Genomic DNA, 9,623 nt, shown 5'->3' with positions numbered 1-9,623 from the left:
CAGTAAATGAAAAATTAAATATTTATTAAGATTCTGCGGTTGAGTCCAAGCATCCAAGGATACGATTTTGTTAATAACATGGATGTCAAAAACAAAGGGACATTTCTGTGGGCCATTGTGAGTCGCTCGTGCGTGTAACGTAGATAGGTATAATAAGGGTTTCGTTCCCTGTTCTCAACCCCTTTTTGACAAGATAAGCGTTAAGATTGTAAGCTGTTGCGTGACCACGATAAGATGGCCTTTGTCGGTGATAAGTGTGAAGTGTTTTGAATGAGGTTTCTTTATACAATTCTTACTACTATATTTTATTTATTTTGTGCTTATTCTGTCAGCGGAGGTTTATATGTATAATAATATTTGTTAAAAATAATTATGTTATGTATAGCATATATCGTTAAACTTAAAGATTTTATTGCCATACATAAACTTAAAAAAAAATCACATCTATTTGAGGAGCAAGATTTTTTTACAAATCAAATCTATTTCAAGAACTCCGCCTCAACAAAATATATAGCAAAACATTCTACCAGATAATATCTTCATTTACAAGTAGAAAATATCACATACGATCTATTTTCGTTCGCGCGTGAAATTTCGTCTACATTGGTAAGAAATTTACGCACCAATTATCGTAACGTTAACACTGTAAGCTCGTTTCAGCTGATATGTTGTTCTAAACATGTTTTTCTTTATATTCAGAAAATAGAACACTTTTTAAAAATAAACCTTCACACGTTTGGTTATATTCCATGAGCCGGGGATATCTGTGGTAGTATAAATCTTATAAAGCTCCAGATTTTTATAAATCGACTGTAGGAAGAATGCTGGCCCTAAGCAGACATCGAAATCTTTTTATTTCTTGTGCAATCTATCCTTATTGGAAATGTATAAAGATAAAAATAATATTTTTTTTTAAGTAACTGATCGGTGGGGCTTGCAGATAAGTATAAAACGTAGGTTTGAATAACAAAAGAAATGGCAAAAACAGCCGGCCGTAAAAAACAGTAAATAATGTATTAGTACCAGCCTATATACGTTCCCCTGGTGGGCACCGGCCTCTTACCATATCGGGCAGGTTTGGATACTGATCACCAAGAGAGCTCACTGCGGGTCGGCGAATTCAGATTTCAACATTTAGAAACGAGGTTTTTTCACGCGGTTTTCTTCATGATTTGCCATAACGGACTTAGAATTACTAAAAATATGACTTCTTCGTATTAGACCTAGGTCTTTGAACGTACTTAAAATAAACAGTTTATTTATTCATACGACGTTCAAGCCAATGTTATTTTTAAAGGTTTGTAACATTTCAGGTATAACTCATTGTTTTAAATCATTTGTAAGCTACTACATTCAGAGCACGCACGCCCATTAGTACGGTTTTTCAACTGTAATTTTCAAATTACCGTGAACTGCTAAACGAATTTCAATGTATCGCTTTTAAACTTCTGCGAAAAACGGAAACGCTGTAGGTAAAGAATAGTGGTATAAAAAGGTGTAATTTTTGAAATAAAAATCGATTGGTAATAATTTTGGTGTTAAAATAAACAATTTTTTTTCTAGTTTTCGACTTTTGATAACAAATATTATGTAACAATAATAATTTATTAATACACTCAGTATTTTTTCGTTTCGTTTCAATGCAGTCAGACAGATTAAGTTCGGGATCCATATGCATGCGAATGCTTTTCACAGAACTCAGTTTGACTCGCAACAGTGTCACCGTTTCAGTTTAGGTTAAGGACAGAGTCCTTAATCTAATCGGTTGGGTCCAAAACAAGTCGGGCGATTCCGATAAATACCCATGAGTAAACTTTTGCATCATTTAATTATGAGTCATCGTTACCTCCAAAGACAAGTACTCTAAAAATCCGATACTTAAAAAATATAATAGAAATATAATATTATTATTCAAGAATAATTTACAAGTTATTGTTTCTGAAAGCTTTTCATGACAGAATCAGAATTGTGAACACTTTTACGATCCATAAAATCAAAGTTAAAAGCGGATGCACTTTGCTAAAATCAAATTCACAACGCTTGATGCGTTGTGAATTTTGTTTCAAGTTTCATTACTTGTTTCACAATTGAAAATAAAGTGTTTTTGCGAGGTTTCTGGTAAAATATATACCTATCTACGTAAACTACTAAACTCTCTTTGTTGAAATACTTAAAAAGAAAAATAATTTTAAACTTAAGAATCTAAATCTCGATGTGTTTTGAATCGCGTTTTATTTTAAAGATGAGTTTTAAAATGGCACATCATCAAGACTATATACTTTTTTTAAATTCCTAATAAAAGAAAGTATAACTATAGCCTATCAACATAAGCAGTATAGATGTCATATAAGTCAATCCGTTCATAATACGTCTTGAAACTCGAATAATTACTTAGTAGTTAAAATTATATTTATTTATTAGAAAAAAAAATGTTAAAAAGAAAAATAAAAAGTTATCTACAATAACATTGTTCTGACTTGCTTAACTAAAAACAAACAAAATTGTATAAAAAAAATTCAAATAAATAACAATAAATGATTAAAACGTAGCATGTCAAAGGGCAATGGAACGTGAAGGCGCTACATTCTATGTCACAGTTCCGCTGTTGTAAATTTATAGAACTTTAATGTCTCGGCAACATGGCGTGTTGCATACTATACGTGTAATACCGGTTATTTCAGACTGAATGAAATGTTTCTGACAATAAACTTAATAACAAGATTAACTGGTGAATGTTACAAAGTGTTATATAAAAATATGGAAAAAGATATAAAAAAACAACATTTCCATTTTATTGGAAAGTAGCTATAATCAATTACTTATGCATTAACGACGATTTGGTTTATAATATTGAGCTGGCCTCTTTTAAACAATGTTCAGGTTCACTTACTATTGACTTAATTTCTTTAGAATTCTTTCAAAAAAATACGTACATAGCGAAAGTCAACAACGAAAAATCTCAACGATATAAATAACGTATTAGAACTACGATTATATGCCAATTATTTCGTGATACATTTTGCAAATCACGTTACTTGATTGGCGAGGACTGAATTAATCAATGTCACGGCTTAACACGATTGACATAATATATGTACGTATCATATTCCGAATACGATACATAAGTTTCATACTATTCTACTAGCATCCTTCATTTAGGTGTTAGTATACCCACTTGTCTAGTATAGACTGCCTATATTTTTTTATGAATATGTGTGTGACTTTACACTGGATTTCAAAAGTATCTGCCATAGTTATAGATGCCTAAGATAATATTTTTTATATCATCTGATAAAAGATCTAGCTAAAATTATCATATCTGAGGCCTAAAATAATATTATATTCTATTTTGAAATTAAATTAGTTGAAAATAGCGTTCTATCGCGATTGAATAATTGAGGAAATACTATCATTCCAAGTAAAAAAAAAACATTTACAAGAATTCAGCTTTAGAGCTTTAATAACAAAACCCAAAAAATAACCAATTCAGATCCTTGACAAAGGTAAGGTCAAATTCTTGAGTAAAGAGACTAAGGGAGGGCTAAGTCTCTGCATTTAACATGAAGTGGGCTTAGAAACTACAACTTTGGCACTCAGGCATACAGACAAGCTGAAACAGAGTAGAACTAAACATGAATTTAAGAAAAAAATATCATAATGTTACAACTTAAAAACACAGGCTTAATTAAAAAAAACAGCCTTAGCAGACAAAATAGGTTTATTTTTTTCAATAACAGCTCTGAGCAAAGACATCATAAACGCAAACTTTAAAAATCCATTTTTGTTTAAACTGTTCTGCTATTTAAATCAATTAAGTACTTCAATAAACAGGATTCCTTATAGTAAACAAATTGCTTGCTCTCAATTTGAAGTTACAATTTCAGTTAGATTTCATCTATAAAATCAATACAAGCGCTCCATGATGGTCGTTAGATTGGCATCTATTGTACTAACTTAAGTTCCCTGTCTATTACATGACAGTTTATCGCTACGTGGAGCTAAAATTTTAGATTCAGCTTGAATTATATTGTGAAAACTTACGAGGATAGTTTGGGTGTGAGAAATATAAAAGGATGTTATAATTTGTTGCCGTAATAGGCTGTGGTTTACCACAGCCTATTACGGCAACAAATTATACAACGGTGTGTTGATTTTTCCTCAAAAGTGGTATTTGTTACGCGTAAATATCTAAATCCAACGAAAGCCAAATTGTTCGCTATACTGTTTGCGGCTAATTAGTCATACTAATTTAAAATGATCATGCCGTACATACAAATAGTTACAGTTTTACATAACTCCTTTGTTGAATTTACTAAGTCTTGTTAATTTGACATAATTTAGCAGATATTACATTATATTTTATGCATTCATTGTTATACCGTACATATTTGATACATAAGCATCCAAAACATCAATAACGGCCTCTCAAAAGGCAATAAGTACACAAAGACTGGTTACAACATTTCTTTACCAAGCTTGTTAGCAAACGACACAATACATAATCCGACTGTGGAGTATGGATGCTCAACGTCCTTTCAAACCCTGTACCATGAGGCTCACAAAGCCGACCTACTTACACCGCTAACGCGAGACAGCGCTATAAACTACACATAAGAGTCTCGCTATCGCAACGACAAAATATATTATAGTGAATGGTAGTACAGGCATAGGTCTTATAGAATAGGATGTCCATGTCTTTGCAAAAGGCTTATAGGGGCGATCGCTTTGGTCAACGGTCTTTTGCATACAATGATCAAGTCTTAGTAACTATGAGACGCACAACTAGGAGGTTTTTATGTTGGAATCGATAGAGATTTAGGATTTTCAAATAGCTATGTATTTGAGTAATTTGAAGTTTTGATGGAACTATAATTAACATTCTGAAAAACATACTAAGGGTAAGTATCTTTAAAAGAAAATTATTAATTATCATCTCTTTCGCCGTTATACCCATTTCCAGAAAATAATCATTTTAAATACAACTCTTGTCGGTATTTACGAATACTGGGTGCATCGAAGGAGTCAGTCGGTTTGCTTAAAGTTGAAATTCAAATGTGAGTGCAGACATTACAGGCAAAGAAAATGCTATTATGCGGAATAAATAAATTTCGTTCACCTTCAATTTCTGCTTTGGATCTTTCTTGCAGAATTTCAAATTTAAAAATATATTCGTTTAACCTGGGTCAGATTTTTGCAGCGACATTTTCAAAAAAAATATAAAAAATGCACAGAAAGATACGACAAAAGCCATTTGGAGACCTACTTCTTGCAGTCGTAAAAGAAAAAGATACACAACGAGGCGTAGTCTGCTGTCACATTCTCACCAATTGCACCAATCTCACTTGGAGATGTAGTGGAAGGCTTTCACCTGAGGGATTTCGAGAATATAGTGAAGGAATCTTTTTCTCAATATTTGTGGTGTTATGTAAAAGTCACGAGAGAATAAACTGAACCCAACCCACCGCTCGCCCAATATAACAGACACTATTAAATCTAATAAATATTGACTATCATTATATACCCAGATAGCCAACTAATCTAATTAAGATTTCTATATATAAATACAATCCTAAATTAATATCCAAGATAAAACTGTCAAGTCACATTTCCTCATCAAACCGGCATCTGGTACTTGTCCCATCCCTATCTTAGATTTAGTCGCAGTTCGTGGTCTGTCCCACATAATCCTGGATTACCAATAACCTTGTTAACGATAGTTTTGTTACCCGTTACATAATGTTCATGAGCTTTCGGTAATATAAAAAAGGTTTTGTTACGAGCTTACTCTACCTTTTGATACTAGGTAATTCGAAGTATCAAAATTGTTTAACGTAAAAAGTTAGTGTCGTAAAGTTATAGGCTGTTTTGTTATTGTTGGATGATAATAAATTATACAGGGTTTATGAATAGGTATTATGGTAAAATAAGTTTCTATTTTATTAAAAATAAAAGATGCTAATACTGAAGATTATAAGTGGAATGTTCATAGAAAAATAAGAGATAGATCATTGAAGAGATGATTTTATCCGTGGAGTGTTATAGTTAAAAGGCGCTCATATATTGCGTCTAAAATAAAAACCACTTAAGGTTATTAAGATTCTATTTCAAAAGCCATAAAGTTTTAAACTGTAAATTAAACATCAAAAGTTACAACAACTTAAAAATTACGTTTATATCTTTTATAGTCTCCATTTTGGAGGCAGTAATAGAAAGACAGTTCAATTACAGACAAAATATCCAAAACACATCAGATACATGTACGATAAAATGTTATCTTGTACGTTTAAAAATCGACTCACGTTCTAAAAATACATCTCAAGTTGTAAAACATCCTCTTTCAACGATACCAGTCTTACAATTACAATGAGAAGCTTTATGTCTTTCACGTACAGACAATTCAACTCATCTTTGCGCTTGGTACCATGTGTGAGTAGCCCTTGTAAATATACAGTGATGTTGTGTACTAATGCAGCTTTCAATTGTGTGTCATTGTCATACAATTCTTTTTTTTAGATTAATTATAGTGTTTATTTACAATTTACAGAGTTAAATATTTACAAGTTAAAAAACAAAAAATTATTAAATTAAAGTATCAAAAAAGGAATCGGCGTCGCTGCCGGCTGGGAGTGTGCCCAAAAAGGCTGCAGCATTGCCACGTTTAATGGCAATGCTAATCCTCTGAGCGAGGTAAAAGCCAGCCTTTGGGTCATGAGAAGTGTCAACGAGACGCTTTGCTAGGTCTTTAAAAAGCGTTTTGGCACTCGGCCCCACGGCCTAAAAGTTTCAACCCCAAACGGCTCAAAGAAGTAACTACCAACTAGATTACCATATTTGCGCCGTTTGAGGTTTTCAGCAGCCAACTACCAACTAGATTACCATATTTGCGCCGTTTGAGGTTTTCAGCAGCCGCGGCAGCAGAGCCAGCGCAGCTCGAAGAACCGGGAAGGTGAGATGGCGCAAGAGTATCGACACAAGTGGCGTCCCACAATTTTGACTGACTTCACGAATAATCACGCCTAAGCCAGGGGAGCGCGACGTATCGCGGTTTCGATCCCCGCATTGGATAAGACACAAATGTTTGTCCTGGGTCTGGGTGTCTTTGTGCATATGACTTGAATGTTTGTGGAATCCCCTGCGACACAAGGATTAAATTACTTACTGCGATAGTAGTTTTTTTTTAATTCTTCTTAAATATTTATCACATAGCGCCGCGCGCATATATGAATTGAACTGTTGGTACAGAAGACTATTTATTTATAGATGATATTTATCCGTTATACTTGACTGATGAATCCAAGAAATTTTCATTTGAGGCGATTCGGAGAAAACTGAAGGGATTGTTTGTTTACGATTTGTTGGTTTGTTTATCATCGTTTGGTTTGTAGGTCATTACGATTTGTTTTTCTTTTTTGTGACCTCTTTTGCGCTTTGATGTATATGTATCAGGTAGTAATACATATTGAATCTTTCTTTCTTCTTTTTATTTAGTTTTGGTATTGTAGTCATTTCTGTAAGGTAAATGGACAGAAATGGTCTAATGCATCTAACAATTGATAGAAAAAATCGTAGAAAAAAAATCAGTTCATAATTATTTCCAATGAAAATTATTAGGATTACGAGATTTCTTGAATTTAAAAATATTTCAAGTTACAAGTTATGCATGTAGGATATTAAATTATTGAAGGCCACTTAACATCATACGAGTGCGTTCTTGTACAAAAAGAGATTCATTTATATAACTGTTGTATTTTGATATCTCCTAATAAATTACTACAAACACTTTTACGACAAAGATTACTTTTAATATCACTTAATAATCTTTATCAATTCAATAAAAAATTGAACATGTCAAATCTTATCACAGTGCGGAATAATTTCTACATATTCTGAGGCTTCCGTATGTATTATGACATGAGTTGTAAAACTTACCGGATCATTTAGTTGTATGTCAGTTGTTTAATTTTCAAAACAAATATTTAGTTTTTTTCTTCTTATCATATTTTTTATGTACAACCAAGTGCCAGAATTTTACCCGCCCATGATAATCTGGGGTGTAATTTCCTTAAAGGATTCGTAGCGATGCAAATCTTACATTTCGACCGATATTATCAGATAAACTGCACCCATATCAGTTGGGTCTTGGAGGGGTGATAATTCAAAACATGGAAACTTTGCCGCGCCTTGGTGAGCCCGTATCTTCAAAATGTCTGGGAAAGAGTACAGTACTTCTTCCTACATTAAAAGTAATACCTATAATGCTGAGTACTTTGGTTCAGTATACTGTTTTTTTACTCAATCTACCAAAGAGTTTCGTATAAAACTTCGCGAAAATAAATTGAATTTTGAAGCAATTCACAAAAGACACATGTAGGGGTGGAAACGAGTAGGCTTTCTGGGTTGAATCAAATTCAGACACCCTGGAGACTGTGTCCGATTTATCTTATTTTAAAGGAGGCGGTGAGAAATAAGGGAATTTGTTACAACATATTTTTGTTTCTTTTCTAAGTTAAAAATATAGGTATGTATACAGTATGCACGTCAGTTAGGTACGTGTAACTGATAGGTAGGAATATATATTTTTTGTGCTGGGGATTAGAGATTGAAATATATGAACACTTTTAGATATAAACATATTTAACTAACATGGATTAAACATGCTGAAGTTCGCAATTCCAATATTTACTTGCAGACAACCAATGGAAAACATTTTCCCGAAAATGTTCATTCAGAAATTCTCAATCATCGCTTGAACGACTAAATGTTGATATAAAATCAAAACTCGTCAATTTATAACAAAGAAATATACAATAAAAACTGCCCCGATTTATGAACACGCTCAAAATTGTACGGGAGCTATTAATCAAGAGGATAAATTACCATCGAATGAAACGTAAAAACTTTTTGGAAATATTTTTTTGAATATCTATTGGGATTTTTCGGCTTTAATAGTTCGGGCTTGCATTCGAAATAGCGAAAAAAAGATTTATAGTGAAAAATGCTACTGGAAACGACAGGTGGAAGTGGATAACAGCGCACTGGTATGGTGAATAAAAAAATACTTCGTAAACGGAAAACCAATGAAAAATACTGTAAAATGGAATGGTATCATTTTAGACACCGAATGTAAACTATTTTTTTGGTAAAAAGATCCTATATTAGACGATGCGAGAAAAATCGCACGAGTTGCAATACATCGCGGGATCGCGCAGCTCTGGCATCAAAAGTTATATGTTATGGCGCCAATGTATCGCAACTTGCATGATACTTTCAACACCATCTAATCGGGTTTAAGGCAACGTGGTCTTTTCATCCGTCATCCGTTTTTTACCACGTTGTCATGAACCGTGATAGCTAAACAGTTGAAATTTTCGAAAGTTGAAACCATGCTGCGACTAACCAAAAAGTAAGCCATGACATGCATTTGATGGGAACAAGATTTTGTTATCTGATTTGTATTTATTTTCATTTGGACATCAACCATGACCCTCAGTGACGCAAATCTGACTCTCATTTGACCGATTCTTTTCGCAACTCTTGGGATTTTACCCAATTTTCCGTATTCAGAATGTGAAGTCATACAAACGAGGTGTCATTGGAAAGGTTGGCCCTATTAGTTTAAACCT

Source organism: Trichoplusia ni, unplaced genomic scaffold (assembly GCF_003590095.1).
Source record: "Trichoplusia ni isolate ovarian cell line Hi5 unplaced genomic scaffold, tn1 tig00003175, whole genome shotgun sequence".
Classification (NCBI taxonomy): domain Eukaryota; kingdom Metazoa; phylum Arthropoda; class Insecta; order Lepidoptera; family Noctuidae; genus Trichoplusia; species Trichoplusia ni.
Note: the sequence above shows the minus strand (reverse complement) of the source record.